Genomic DNA, 17,267 nt, shown 5'->3' on the forward strand with positions numbered 1-17,267 from the left:
AAAGTATTATTGGTATACACTGATATGAAGGTTTCACATGAAAAATAATGTGGTTACTACATTCACCCATGTTATAGAGACCCCCTTACAACAGTCCTGTCACATTCCACAAGTGTAATAACATGGCACAGAGTCACTGTTTGCCTTCTCTGTAGTATACTGTCTTCCCCATGATCCCCCCACACCGTGTGTGCCAATCATAATACCCCTCAATCTCCTTCAACCTCCCTTGCCATTCTCCATCCCCCACCCCTCCACTTTGGTTACTGCTAGTCCCTTCTTGGAGACTGTGAGTCTGCTGCTGTTTTGTTCCTTCAGTTTTACTTCATTGTTATGCTCCACAAATGAGGGAAATCATCTGGTATTTGTCTTTCTCTGCATGCCTTATTTCACTGAACATAACTTTGTCGTGCTCCATCCATGTTGTTGCAAATGGTAGGATTTGTTTCTTTCTTATGGCTGAATAGTATTCAATTGTGTATATGTACCACATCTTCTTTATTCTCTCATCTACTGATACACACTTAGGTTACTTCCGTATCTTGGCTACTGTAAATTGTACTGCAATAAACATAGGGGTGCATATGTCTTTTTGAATCTGAGAACTTGTATTCTTTGGATAAATTCCTAGGAGTGAAATTCCTGGATGAAATTGTATTTATATTTTTAGATTTTTGAGGAAACTCCATATTGCATTCCACAATGGTTGAACCAGCTTATATTCCCACCAGCAGTGTAGGAAGGTTCCCCTTTCTCTGCCTCCTCACTAGCATTTGTGGTTTTCTTAGTCTTTTCGATGCTGGCCATCCTAACTGGTGTTAGGTGGTAGCTCATTGTGATTTTTATTTGCATTTCCCTCATAATTAACAATGTGGAGAATCTTTTCATATGCCTGTTTGCCATCTGAATTTCTGCTTTGGAGAATTGTCTGTCCATATCCTCTGCCCACTTTTTAATTGGGTTATTTGCTTATTGGGTGTTGAGATGTGTGATTTCTTTATATATTTTGGATGTTAACCTCTTGTCAGGTATGTCATTTACAAATATATTCTCCCATACTATAGGATGTCTTTTTGTTCTATTGATGGTGTCCTTTGTTGTACAGAAACTTTTAAGTTTGATGTAGTCCCATTTGTTCATTTTGCATATGTTTCCCTTGCTTGAGGAGTTGCATTCATGAAAAAGTTACTCATGTTTACATTCAGGAGATTTTTGCCTATGTTTTCTTTTAAGAGTTTTATGGTTTCATGACTCACATTCAGGTCTTTATCCATTTTGTGTTTACTTTTGTGTATGGGGTTAGACAATAATACAGTTTCTGTCTCTTGCATGTTGGCATCCAGTTTTGCCAACACCTGTTCTTGAAGAGGCTGCCATTTCCCCATTGTATGTTTATAGCTCCTTAATTGTATATTATTTGACATATATGCTTGGGTTTATATATGTGCTCAATATCCTGTTCCATTGGTCTGTGGGTCTGTTCTTATGCCAGTACCAAATTATCTTGATTACTGTGGCTTTGTAGTAGAGCTTTAAGTCCAAGTGTGTAATGTCCCCAGATTTATTGTTCCTTCTCAGTATTGCTTTGCCTCTTCAGTGTCGTTTGTGGTTCCATATGAATTTTTGAATGATTTGCTCTAGGTCTTCGAAGAATGCTGTTTGAATTTTGATAGGAATTAGTCTCAATCTGTAGATTGCCTTTGTCAAAATGGCCATTTTTACAATATTAATTCTTCCTATTCATTAGAATGTGATGTATTTCCATTTATTGGTATTTTCTTTAATTTCTCTCATGAGTGTCTTGTAGTTTTCAGAGGATAGATCTTTCAGATCTTTAGTTAGGTTTGTTCCTGGGTATTTGATTCTTTTTGATGCAACTGTGAATGGATTTGTTTTCCTGATTTCTCTCTCTGCTAGTTCATCTTTACTGTATAGGAATGTCACAGATTTCTGTGTATTAATTTTGTATCCTGCAACTTTGCTGAATTCAGATATTAGATCTAGTAGTTTTGGAGTGGATTCTTTAGGGCCCTCTATGTACAATATCATGTCATCTGCACTCCTTGTCAATTAATACATGTGGAACTTTATTTCTGGCCTGTCTATTCTACTCCATTGTTCTGTATGTATGTTTTGATGCCGGGACTGTCTCTAGCTTTCTTGTTTAGTTTGAAATCAGGAAGTGTGATGCCCCCATATTATTATTTTTTCTGGTTATTACTCTGCTTGTTTCATAGAAAACTATTAAAATCAATATTGAAATATTTAACTTTTTATTAAATAGTAAATGAAAATTTTTATTTAACATTATTCAATATTTAGTAATTAAATATTTTCTATATTGTTAATAAAATTAATAAATATTAAACAGAAATAATTACAAAAATATAAAGCATGAATCATTTAAAAAGTACTGTGTATGAAAGATATGAAAAATATATAAAGCCTATTTAGAAAATTAGAAATTTTTTCTGAAAAGTAACATGAAATTATATGTAAATAAAATAGAATAAACACATTTAAGGACCATCTTACAAGTGGTGAAATAGTCACAATACACATAACATGATATACGTACATAGATAACAAGATATATATACATAAGGAGTAGTAATTTGTGCTTAGTTTTAGAAAATATTGACAGTAGATCAGGATATTTGTACAAAAATGTCTGTATCACAGCTGAAGTTTGAGTTAAAAAGATTTATATATTTATAATAAAAATTTTAGAGTCACTTAATAAGCTCAAGATAGTCATTATTTATAATAGTGAAATGTTTTCTAAGCAATCACAAAGTGTCAGGTGTTAGAATTGATTTCAAATTGTTTTGGAATGCACCCAAATGAAATACTGCGTCTTTTCCAAATGATACAGTTTTCTAACTATTGAGTAGAAAGGTTTGTTTTAAATTGTCAAAATAATTGGAAAGCCATGACATAAACGATGGTTCATATTTGTGAATATGTCAGCTCATAAGAATATATTTATGTTGGATTATATGGAAAGGTATAATAGACTAAGGATGGTTATTATCTTTAGCTTATTTTTCCATTTTTCATATATTAATTTTTTAATAATAAATAGGCATTGCTTATGTTAAAAATATGTTACCAAAGAAGAAAAGGTATAAATGTATTCTCTTACACTAATTAGCCACTATAGGTGTTATTGAAGAAAAGGAGTAAAAAGTAGGCTTCCTCTTTCCCATTGATTTATATTTTGTGTAAAGTCCTTTGTTGGATAACACTGTGGAATCTTCAGTCCTCTGAGGACTGTGTCCCCAGTGCTGCCTGTTACAGAGTCCTTGCCAAAATATTACACAAAAGATTCATAAATAACTTTGGATCCTAATTCATCTGGGACTTGAGTCCACATACAAGCCATGCAATCCTTTCCTAATTCTTCTAACCCTCAGAATGTTCAGGGAGAAACAAGCAACTGAAACTACCATGTCTGTAGTCTTTGAGAGACTTAGAAAATTATTTTCTTTTAGAAACAGTTTTATATGTTTTACCAATATTAGAGAGATATGAATAGTTAATTGAATTGTGCTAAAAAGAAACAAGTGTTTATAATTTTGAGTTGATTGAAGGCTTTGATAGGGCTGGATTTGTATATCAACATATATTAGGTCACCTAAAATAGGTGAAATAAAGGACTTCTGGAAGCAACCTCGAATTGGAAATCATCTGCTGACATAATTTCGATCCTTGCACTCTCTGAAATGTTTAGTTTTCTATAAGACAAGAGAAGTAAACATACATTAGTCAAACAATAGTGTTAATTTATTTTCAAGATATTGGGAGCAAGGACATGGCCTAAAGTTTCAAGACTTGTGTAGGGCAGAGTTGTGTTACGACAGAAGAAAGGAGAGGTAGGTGGCCTGTATATGTTTACTTTTCCATATCTTATGTTGACTCAACTATTTAATTATTTTAATCACTGAATCTATTGTAATTATTTACTTAAGTTATTGTTAGTTATGTGATGTTCACATTCATGGGAGTGCCCTCCTCATCCTAAAACTTCAAACTATGGTCATCCTTTCATTACTTTACCAAAACCTGAAAACTCTTGGAGGTTTACCATGGGTAAACTATTCAATTATTTTAATTACTGAATCTATTGTAACTATTCACTTAAATTATTGTTAGTTATGTGATGTTCACATTCATGGGAGTGCCCTGCTCATCCTAAAACTTCAAATCATGGTCATCCTTTCATTCCTTTACCAAAACCTGAAAACTCTTGGAGGTTTACTATGGGTAATCAGCAAGTGGTTGATACAGAGTATGTCCCACCTCTGAAGGAAAGGACTATTTTTAAAGTAATTAAGTGAAACTTTCTCATAGCCAGTTAATTAGAAATTCTATAACAAATGACTTGGTTATTCTTCAATTTACTTATGGGTTTAAGCAAACATTGGAGATTGAAATCATTTTGGAAGGAATTAGTGTACTTATGTGGTGTTAATAAGGATCAACCGCAGAGCAGCTGATGGTCCTAATGTAGGATTTAAGAGTTTTAATCTGTGGTGTTAATATATTTCTGGCAGGTGTATGAGGAGGTATGAATGGAATCCATAAACAAGCTATTTCTATGAAAAAAACCAGTAATGTCAAGTAAAACAATTTGCCTTTGCAGGTATTACATGCATGCTGAGTGTGTAGTCAGGCTATGGTGTGACTCAGGAGCCACTCAGAGCATTTCCTCCACCACACATAAAAGCCAACAAGAATCACCTTAAGTAGAGTAAGGGGATCAGCAAAAGTAACAGTTGTCAGAGTAGATTTTTGTTTTGTTTTGGTTTGTTTTTTTTTTTGGTATCATTAATATTCAATCACATGAGCAACATTGTGGTTATTAGATTCCCCCCATTATCAAGTCCCCACCACACACTTCATTACAGTCACTGTCCATTAGCTTTGGAAGATACTATTGAGTCACTACTTGTCTTCTCTGTGCTATACTGCCTTCCCCAAACCCCCCTACATTATGCCTGCTAATCTTAATGCCCCTTATTCTCCTTCTCCCTCCCTCCCTTCCCACCCACCACCCCCAGTCTCTTTCCCTTTGGCAACTGTCAGAGTAGTTTTAAAATTGAATCCACATTATATACAAATCACTTATCTAGTTGTGAGGTTATATAATACCTTGAAGTAACTCTATATCTCAGTCCACACTGCTCTGTGCTTATTACATTAAACAAGATGGAAATCCTGTTTCAAACAAATTTTTTACACCCTCTAAGTAACATGGAGTGTGACAAAAACACATAGAAAGTTTTCAAAGTGACCTGGGAGATTTGGAAGTACTTCTCTGAAGAGTGCAAGTAGAAAACAGAGGAATGAGTCACAAAGAGTCAGGTATATGTCAGAATCAGCAAATGGATGAAGGTGAAGAGAGAAAATAAAACAACTAGATAATATTTTTTTCCAGACAGGTAGTTCATGTAACAGGACTTGTGCTGGAGAACAGAGACTTCAACACCATTAGTAGATGGATCTAGATTCATTTGTGTCAAAAGTACACCTCATGTGTTTATAGTTCATTCAAGAAAAAAAGGGCTACAAGCAGATAGTGAAACTGGGTAAAATTTTGGTTATTGATAAGAGAAATATTCTTAAGGGAACAAATGTGTGATGAACGAATCCATTCCAAAGTGGAAATTAAAAGAATAGTGCACATTTAAAAAATTATCAGGGAAAACAATGTTTTTCTTATACTATACCATTCAAAAAATCCATAAAAACTTTGATTTTTCCTAATACATGTCATGACCATTTAGTAGGCTATAAAATCAATTTAATAGTATTTGTATTTATTTTTAATGAGATAGTTTACAACATATAACATCAGAGATCAGGGCACCAAAGGATCAGTATTTTATTCTCATTTTTGTTCCCCATATATGTGTGTAAGTATTTGTGTGGGTGTGAACTTGTACACCGGGTTGCAATATGAAATGTCTATATTTCCATATATTCTAGTAAAAATATTTGAAAACCAGGTTTCTGATACATATGATGATATGCAATCAACAGAGCCGAGTATCAATTATTTTTAATATTCATTATTAAATAAAACAAAACACACATAAAATACATGTGACTTTTCTGAACAAAACCATAATAAGACTATTTTACCATCATATACTTAGAACTTACATCCTTTGCTTTTACATGCAGTTTGGGCAAAATTAAGTCCCCCTGGAATGAGAAACCACACATCTGTAACCAGTTTCATCCTTGGGATTGACAGATGACCCTCAGCTACAGATTCTGATTTTTATATTTCTACTGATCACCTACATGTTGAGTGTAACTGGAAACCTGAGCATCATCATCCTCACATTAGTGGATTCTCACCTTAAAACTGCGATGTACTATTTTCTTCAAAATTTCTCCTTCTTAGAAATCTCATTCACATCTGCATGCATTCCTAGATTCTTGTACAGTATATCAACAGGTGACAGGACTATTACATATAACGCTTGCATATGTCAACTTTTTTTTATATATGTTTTTGTAATAACAGAATTTTTTCTCCTGGCTGCCATGTCCTTTGATCGATATGTAGCCATCTGCAAACCCCTGCATTACATGACTATTATGAACTTCACGGTCTGCAAAAGGCTCATCTTCTGCTGTTGGATAATTTCTTTATTGATCATATTGCCAGCACTTAGCTTGGGACTGGATCTGGAATACTGTGCCTCTAATGCCATTGACCACTTTGCATGTGATGCTAACCCTATGCTGAAGATCTCATGCTCAGATACATGGCTCATAGAGCAGATGATCATCATCATCTCTGCGATGACTTTCCTCATGACTTTGCTGTGTGTGGTTCTGTCCTACATGTACATCATCAGGACAATTCTAAGACTCCCCTCTGCCCAGCAGAGGGCAAGAGCCTTTTCCACCTGTTCTTCCCACATTATCGTGGTTTCCATCACCTATGGCAGCTGCATGTTTGTTTATATCAAACCTTCAGCAAAAGATGAAATGGCCATTAATAAGGGAGTAACAGTAGTTACTACTTCGATTTCCCCCATGCTGAACCCATTCATTTACACTCTGAGGAACAAACAAGTGAAACAAGCCTTTAATGACTTAGTCAAAAGATTTAAATTGCTGTGAAAGAATTAGGGTAATGTTGATGTCAGTATCCCTAAACATATTTTCTTCAGTTTCTATATGATTTTGCCTTTTCCTGATCTAGATTTGGCCTTCCATTTGGTACCAGCCCTTGTCACGTCACCCCTTTGAATTCCTTACAAAAAAGCTTCTTTCAGATGATAATTGTAATGAAGAAAAATGAGAATAGATGTCTCAGGAATTCTAAGCATGATTTCACTCCTAACATTTCCTTTCCAATTCTAAGAGGTTTGGGACACTTATCTTAAAATATTAGTACAATAGTGAACACCATTCCTTTAAATAGAACACATACAAAAAGCAAACCAAAAATCTTACTTAAATAAGAGACTAATTTTGAAAAGAAACAATTCTTGTTTATGTGTTATAAGAAAAATTTCATAAACTGAAGATATATTTTTAAATGAGGAATAAGTATAAGACGTAGGATTTGAAAGAAGCACTTACTAATGGAAAATCTTTGAAATCACACAATTAACATATTTTACTGACTGGATCCTATCTAATATGAAAGTCATTTAAAATTTTCCAATGGGTCTTGAATTAAGTAAAAATGAAGAGAGAAATGCACTTGTAATTTCTGTTAAAGATAAATTGTTCACTGAAGTTACATAAAATGTATTTATAATAGTGTCCCAATTATATTGCTTAATCTTGTATGTAGAGTATTTTAGCAAACAGATGGCTGTAAGTCCAAGAAAACTAATATAGGGCTAGAAGAGTGATATATTAATAAGCCTTGACCAATTATATTAGGAATGAACAAAAGAGAAATAGAATAAAATGGGAATACAAATATCAATGTGATGATATGCTTTTCTTAAATGAAAAATATTTCAATTCAAGAGACAAAATTACACCACTAGTAATAATCCCTCAAAGAAACACCAACATTTCATTATTCAGTACATTTTGTTCCAACTTCCTCTTCCATAATGCAACATAGTAAAATTTCCTTTGATCCTTTTTCTGTATTTCAGGCCACTTCTCATTTCATGGACACTGTAGGCATGAATTTACCCCTCATTTTTCAACTTCCTAACTTCCAGTTTAGATGACATTCCCACAAGAATTTATTGCAGACCTTGTCTTATGATTCCACCAGCAGGACCCCAGGCCTGGGTTAGTTCGACTCATTCCCACTACTGTCATCACTTACCCGCTGCTTTCATTTCTTACCAAACTGCAATTTCATGTTTACTTCTCCTTCTACTCTCAACGGCAAATACATTTGACAAGGTCTCCTCATAGGCCAAATTCTAGAAAGCTTTATACCAGACACAGACAAATATTAGTTACTTAATAGACAATTTTCCAGTATGATGATTTGAAACTTATGACAATGAAAAGTGAGAACTAATATGGGAGTAGAAAAGACACAGAAGTAACATTTGACATGAATGTGTGCATAACAGAGTGGGTAAAATTACAACATTTCCAGAATCTCTCATCCAGCTTTAGTGCATCTCCATATCAACAGGTATTTCCAATGGGTGGAGAGAAGTAGTCCATCTGAACCAGAAAGATTGGGGGGAGTATTTGCTCCCTTCTGATGCATCAGGAGAAAGAGAGACAGAAGCGGGATGAATGCTTGTAAGCAATAAATGGGTTTTAAACTTAATTTCTCCCTTTGACTGATTTCAGTTTCAAAGGTATTTTGCCCACGGGTTTCCTCTCTGGAGTTACATCTGGCGGTAGTTGGCACGACCTCTGAACCTGAAGTCTGTCTGCACGGGTGTGACCCTTTGGTGGGGTGACCCTAGAGATAGTGAGGAGATGCCTAGGACCTCCAGTGTAGATAGTGGGAAGGCACCAGTGGCTGCAGTAGTAGAAGGTGCAGCTTCACCTGGGAAGCCCCTACCTGTGTCACTTCCAATTGTGGAGCTCTTACTGGGGGAATTGATCTGGCATAAAGTACCTCTAAGAGGATTTGGGCCTTCCCAAGAATTGGGGAAGGTTGGAGACATCAGATGCTGCAAAATTAGCTCACTGTGAGATAGAAGGGTGCTTAGAGGCCTGAGTGTCTTTGTAGCAGCTGGCATTGTAGGATCGTTGTTAGTTGAGATAGTGGAAAGTGTTACTGAGGAGAGAGACAGACTTTTGCATCGCTTGGAGGTGCTGGGTTGTAACCTAGGGGATGCCCTTAAAGAAGATAGACCGTTATTGAGACGATGGATCACGCTCCTGGGTCGAGGAAGCAGAAGCCACATTGCAGAAGGTTGTTGTGGAGTGGAAGGAAGGAGCGGTGCCTTCAGCCCCGGAGATGTTGGAGGAACTGGAGCTGGGGGAGGGAGGAGGTGGAGCAGAGGATGAGGAGTCGGGGCCAGGAGCTGATCTGCTGCCACGGCCAGCGCCTGAGGCACCAGTCTCTACTGTGTTAAAAGCCCACGTAGCTGTAATTAAAAAAATAAAAATAAAACAACCGCGGGCTCCTCAGTCGGAGGAGTCACCCCCTCCCCAGGTTGTGGAGCACGCAATGCTTCGCCCCCACACTCAGGATGAGCTGGGGGACATGAGCGTCCAGTACAGGCAGAAGCCAACGGAACCTCTGCCTGCCTGGCTTTAATGTCTCTGGGATATGGGGGTGGAAAATATTGTAATGTCTGGTCCTGAAATGAGTAGACTGGTTTCCCCAATGACTCACCCTTCCCTCTGGTAACAGTTGCAAAGTGCCCATCATGCCTCAGGGAATTAGACACTTCTGGATTGGCAGACAGCTGCCATCAAGGCGGTTTAGCCTAATCAGGGTGATTTATCATACTTACCCACTAGCTGGAAAACATATGTAGATCTCCAACAGGTAAGGCGGAAATTGGGCATGAAAAATATGTCTGTAGTACGGACATCAAGACTCCAGAGAGGAGTTGTTCAAAGTGGGAATGAGAAATCTGGTGCTCCATACAACTTCCACATCTTTCTTTGGGCTCCTAGTGACAACTCTTGCCGCCCAGATAGGGCAACACAAAGTGAGGCTACTTGAACTTTAGCAGATCTGGGGGAGATTGAAATAATAGGATCACAGAAGTAGGTATAGGCTATGACTGAAAGGCCAGGTGCAAAAGACCCATCGAGAACACAGATGAGGGTTGATTTGATAATGGCTGGAGTAGTGAAAGAAAACTTTGATGGACACCTCATAGGAACTTGTTAGGACTGTGGCACCAATTAAAGCCTGAGCAGTGCATCTGGCTGCTTAGGTCCAGGACACAGAAGCTAGAGTCAGAGCCTCACATCCGGCCTGAGTCCCTGCAAAACTTCCTGGGGGAAAGTATTCAGAATTTGCTTGTTACCTCACCCCACAGGAGGGTGATTGGGCATCATGGTTCGAGTCGGGGAGGCAAAGATCCCTATCTTGGGGGACATGGTGGGGAACAGAGGCCACATGTTGAATTAGCAATTCCTTGTTACCCTGAATTATGAATGAATTGTACAAAAAATGAACAATGTGTCTTGATGCTAGTGGACACAGGAACTGAGTGTTCTCTAATTTATAGCAATCCAGAGCATTTTCCTAGAACTTCTGCTGTGATGGATGTCTATGCAGGTATGCCAATTAGAGTGAAGAAAGTCCAAATCCCACTGGGGCTGGGGCGTGTATCCCCAAAGGAGTGTGTACTGCGTACATTTCTACATCCTTGATTATACTTTGGAGGGAGATATCCTGCAGGGCCTGTGGCAACATCCCCCTGCAGGTGAGTGCAGACTGAGGATGCATGTGGTGAAGGCCGTTCTGAGGGGACATGCTAAGCATCCACCTGTAGCTCTGACTTCACATTTGCAGATGACAAATGCTAAGCAGTATAAATGGATTGGTCTGCACAAGGAAATTAGAGAAATTCTACAAGAGTTGGAGAATCATAAAGCCCACTCATAGTCCTTTTAATTCCCCAGTCTGACCAGTAAAAAGTCCACATTGCTCCTGGCATATGACCATGGACTATAGGGAATTGACCATTATGGATAATCTCAATCATGAACTGGGAACGTATAATTATATTTTAGATATGGCTAATGCTTTCTTCTTTATTGACATAGCACAGAAAAGTCAGGAACAGTTTGCATTCATGTGGGAAGGCTGGCATTGGACATTGACTGTCCATGCACAGGGATTCCTCCACAGACCCATGATATGTCATGGACTTGTAGCCGCAGGAAGAAACCGCAAACAATGTGGTCGTATCACTACATTATCATGCTCACATCTGATTCTCCTGCAGATTTAGAAGGGGCAGTTCCTAGACTGCTGCAACATCTACAAGAGAAAGGATGGGCTGTGAACAGCATCAAGGTTCAGGGACCTGGGTGGTCTGTAAATTCTTAGGGGTTGTCTGGCTTGTAAAATAAAAGTTATCCCAGGAGCAGGCATAGACAAGGTTCAGGCTTTCTCTCCTCCTACAACTGTGGCAGTATTACAAGAGTTGTGGGGTCTCGGGCTACTGGAGATTATTTATCTTGCACTTGGCACAAATTCTGAACCCTTTATACTGGTTGGTATAAGATGGCATCAGGTGGGACTCGGCTGAAACATGTGCAGCTGATTTTATTGCTGCTGACTGAGCAGCCAAGCAGCCAAGGCCATAGAGGCCTTGCGTGTAACGGACTCATGAACATCATGTGAGTTAGATGTTCATGTAACCAAAGATGTTTATGGATTGGGTCTTTAGCATCGACTTGATCATGCCAACCTATTGGATTCTGGTCACAACTATGGAAAGGAGAAGATTTCTGGTACACCTTGATAGAGAACAAACTGGCTGCTGTGTATCATGCCTTGCTGGCTATGGAACCAATCACTGGAAAAGCTCCAGTTAAGGTAATAACCACCTATCCCATTGCAGGGTGGGTGGAAACTTGAACCTAAGGCCACTGAGTAGTGGGCACATTTGTTGCCTCTGGCCAAATGGGGTGCATACTTACAGCAGCATAGTGCTCTGTCTTCCAGCACCGTAAGTGGAAAACTCCAGTGAGTAATGGGGCCAGTGACATACAGTATTGGAAAGCAGTAAAAACTTGCCTCTGAGCCATTGGTAAGGAAGAGTCTTATCAAGACAGAAAAGCCCCTATACCTGAAGATGCAGGTTATACAGATATCTCAAGTTGTGGGCATCCCCTGAAGTGGAGGGCTGCGACTTCCCATCCTAAGACTGAGACAATATGGATGGAGGATGGAGAGGGCAAGAGCAGTCAATGGGCTGAGTTGTGGGCAGTATGGCTCGCAATCACCCAGGAGCCCTACACTATGGTTGTCTGCAATGACAGCTAGGCCATCCATCAGGGCTTGTCCCTGTGTCTACTAACATGGTACCATGCAATCTGGATGGTTGGTCACCTGCCCCACTGGGAGCAAGTGTTGTGGGAAGACCTACGGGCCTCTGGTCAGACTAGGACAGTTACTGTACAGCACATGATTGGCCATTTGCCTTTGGTATCCCCAGGGAATGTTAAAGCAGACTTATCATTACAGGTCTGCTGGCTAGAAGGAAAGCCTACCTCTGAGGTAGTTCACTGGTTACATCAGAATCTGTTGCACACAGGGCAGAATACAATGTTAGCTGTAGTCTGTCTTTGGGGCATGCTTCTGACCTTTTAGGAAGTCAACAGAGCCCAGAAGGAATGCCTTGTGTGCTCTAAGAGTGACTCACACTGAGTCCTTCAGCAACATGGACAGCATTAAAGGGGCTGATACCACTTGTCAGGTGACAGTAGATTATATTGGGCCTCTGCCAATATCAGAAGGATTTGGTATACCATGACTTGTGTTGATGAAGCTGCTGGACTATTCTTTTCTTTTCCTGCACATCTTGCAGATAAGAAGTGACCAAAACGTACCTAGGATGTCTCTTTGCAGCCTGTGGCCAACTGCACATGATTGAGAGTGATCAAGGCATCCACTGTACTGGACGTGCATTACAAGAATGGGTTCAGCAATTAGGAATAAAATAGAAGTTTCATGTACCACATAACCCTATTGGGGAAGGCATGATAGAGATTTACGATGGTTTGTAGAAATCTGGTCTGAAGTCAGACACCAACAGTCTTTCAGCAGGCTTGTCATCTTGCTTATGGACAGACGGTGCTACAGCATTTGGGTGAGAATCGCTCAATGAGAGCCTTGAGTCCTGTGGACATACGAACACACATTGTTTTCCATCCTATATAGTTGTATTTGAAAACCAAAAAGGAGTTATTGCAGCCAGGATATGGCCAGCGGGGCAAAATCCTCCTGCCAGGACCATCTGCTTTTAACCCTGGAGGCTCTGTCGGGTGGGCGTGTTCCTGGAGATTTTGACTCATGGACCAGTAATGGCTTACCCTTCTGCTACCTTTGGAAAAAGGTCTGGAAACTGGACTTCTCGGTGTTCCTGGAGTAAAAGCAGAGTGGTCCACTGTGATCACAGTACTGTTCCCTGAACGACTGGGAGGTAAGAGAATCTTATGGGGAAGTTTTCTTTTTATGAAAGTGGCCAGTACACATACATCCTGCAGCAATATATACTGACCAACCTGTACCTCCCACAGTGATTGGGGAGCAGGTCTGGTAAACCAGACCAGGATGAGAACCAATTGCTGCCACTGTGAAATCACAGGACCACTCTCTTGCATGCCTAATACCTGATGGTTAAGATTTGCATATTCTGGTATTATTGAATCATGTATTTTATTACCCTTAATGTTATTTTCTTCTATAATCTCTGTGGCTTTGACCCTCCCCATTTCTCCAGATGCCACCTTATGACAGCTCTGAACTCCCTAACTACTGGCTTCCTGTGGAATGGGCAAGCTAAGGATTTAATGTGCATAGGACTTTGAACCTTGGTAAATTCTCTGGATTGAGGATTATCATGACTTGTTTGCTGTTGTTGTTGTATGTTCTTAGTCTGGTTCCAGTACTCCTGTTTTCTTGAACAGCACCCATTGCAGAAGATGGGTAGTGAGTAGATTGTTAGGTGAAGTTTCTGAAGGGTGGCATGTTGATAAAAGTGCAATACTTCCAGAATCTCCCACCAGTCCTTAGTGTGCCTCAATGTCAACAGGTAATTACAAGGAGCTGTTGGTGGCCAGGGACAATCTGGACTAGAAAGGTTTGGTTGGGTCCTTTTATAGTGGGGTTTTGATAGAAGAGAGCAGGGGTAGACGAAATCTTGAAAGCAATAAATGGGTTTCTCCCACTTGATTTCTCTCTTTGATTGATTTTGGCTTCAAAGGTTATTTGCCCTTGGCTGGGAGCATATTTTTCTTCCCAGAGTTACCAGGGGACACAGAGATAGACAGGCTTGGAGAAACCGATTCAGGGGCACATTCACATGGGTCTGTGGGTCTGTTTCCATGCTTCCTGTCTTATCCTTTGGTCTACTTTTCATACTACTCCCAATAAAATTTTGTTCTTTTTCAGGAGTGTTTTTCTAGACTTCGTCTTCTGCATTGCCAAACAAATTTTAGAATCATACTTTCACTTTACATAAAAATAGTTTGCTAGTATTTTGATGGACTTTTCGAAATGGATTGATTGATTGACCAAATCAATGCAACAATTGGTCAGTGTACAGTTTACATTTGTAGAGTATAGAGCCTTCCAATCTATTAACATTGTATCCCTTTTCACTCATTTAGTTATTCTTTAACTTCTTTCAATATCTTATAGTTTTACTTTTGTGTGCATATTTGTCTGTGCACTTAGAATTATTGCAAGGACAAATTAAATTTATTTATGAGTATTCATTGGTTTTGAATGATATTATAAAGGAAATGATTGCAAATACTTATCTTCTAATTTCTCACCTTCAGTATATAGGAGCAAAATTGATTATTGTGTATTGACTTGTTGTCCATGAATTTTAAGTTGCATAATAAATTCTAAAACTTTTTCTTAGATTATTTTGGATTTGCAGCATAGACATAAATTCTTTTCTAAATTAACAACTTTATGCATTAAAAAAATTCTTATATCTGTTTTCCTCTTCTGTTAATTGTTCTATCTAGATCCTCCAATATAATATTGAGCAAAAATGATGTATCAAATGTCATTTTCTTATTACAGACACAGATGTATGCTATCAACATTCAACATTGAGCATTATGTTTGCTCAGCATTTGTGGGTATATAAACAGTTTATCAGATTAGAGAGGTTCCCTTTTTTTTGATGGGTTATCAAAACTAGATATGGAATTTTATACATTTTAAAAGCAACTGAGAGACTCATAGGATTTTATTCATATTCTGTGAATGTGATGACTGTATTAATTATTTTCAAATATCAAACCAGCCTATGATCTCAGGAATTAATAGAAGTATATGTTGGTTTAACATCCTTTCTGTATTGCACTAGACCTATGTTGTTAACATTTATTTGGGACATTTGTATGTTTAATCACAAGAGAGATTATTCTGAAATATTCTTTCCCTGTATTGTGTCGCAGAGTATTATTGAAAAACAGCATCATTGAGATATAGTTCATATAACATACATTTTACCCAGTTAAAGTGTATGATTTAATGGTTTTTAGTATATTCATATATATGTGCCAGCATCTCCCTAGTCCATTTTAGGATATTTCCATCATTTCCAAAGAAGCCCCCATTTTAGCTTTTATGTCCAACACATGTCCCCTTCCCATCCTTAAGCAATCACCATTCTGATTTCTGTCATTATATATTTCCCTATTCTGAGGTTTCATATGAATGAAATCATATGATATTTGGTCTTTGTGACAGACTTCTATCACTCAGCACAATGTTTCCAAAATTCATCCAAGTCATAGCTTGTATTAGTTCTTCATTTTCATGGCCTATATCATTCATCAGAGTATTAAATATAACCAGTCATGCAGAGATTGCCAGATTGACTATAGTACAGGCACAGGCATATGCTGGAAGAGGACTCCTTTGAAATATAAATGTATATTAATATAGCACATTTAATGTATTCATTCATCCACTGATAGTCATTTGGTTCTTTTCTACATTTTTGTTTTTGTGGATAATGCTTCCATAAACACTTGTATATGGGTTTTTGTGTGGATATATATTTTCATTTCTCTTGGGTATATGTTTTTGAATGGAATTGTGGTGAATAGAGTCATATTATACACTACATTTAATCTTTTGTGTAAATGCAAGTCTTTCCAGCATGGCTGCACCATTTTACATTCCCACCAGCACTGTATGAGCATTCGTATTTCCCCAGAACTTTGTCAGTACTTGGTAATAACTGACTTTTTTATTCTATCCATCCTATTGGCTGTGAAGAGGTATAACGTTCCATTGATTTATTTTTCCATGATGATTAATAATATTCAACATTTTTTTGTGTGTTTACTGGTCATTTGGATATCTTTTTTGGATGAAGGATAACATTATTAGCTATAATGTACATTAAACCACATATAAATATATGTATAAATACATATATCATGTATACAGATCTAGGTATGCTTAGTGAATTTTTACAAAGTGAATGCGTCCTTGTAACCATAGTCAGAATAAGGATAAATTATTATCAAAGAATCCCCTTCCATACCAAAGAATACTTATCTGTTCAAAGGTGACAAGAGTCTTGAACTTAACAGTTGCATAATTATTTATAACTTTTCTTGAGTTTATATAAGTCGAATCACAAAGTTTCTGTTTTTTTGCATCTAAACTTATATTTGTGAGCTTATACATATTGTTTTATTAAGTCATTGACCGTTTTCATTGCATAAATATATAACAATTCATTCTTTTACTACTCAAGATCAGAATGGTGATTCCAGTTTGGTGGTATTTATAAGGAATGCTGTTATGCACATTTTTCATACTTCATTTGTTGGTGGTATTTATTAGCAATGTTGCTATGCACATTTTTATTCTTCATTTGAGGGACATATAAATATTTCTCTTGCTTCACTATTATATACTTAGGAATGCTATTATTGTATCAAGAATAATGAATTAGGTTGATTCCTTTCCTGGCTATTATGAATAATGCTACAGTAAGCATGGGAGTGCTTGGGTCCCTTCAGCACCTGTTTTCATTCCCTTTTTCTATGTCCCCAAAGTTAATTGATGGATCAGAAGGTGCTCTGTTTTTAGTTTTCTGAGGAAAATCCGTACTGTTTTAAAAAAA

Source organism: Manis pentadactyla, chromosome 10 (genome assembly GCF_030020395.1).
Source record: "Manis pentadactyla isolate mManPen7 chromosome 10, mManPen7.hap1, whole genome shotgun sequence".
Lineage (NCBI taxonomy): Eukaryota > Metazoa > Chordata > Mammalia > Pholidota > Manidae > Manis > Manis pentadactyla.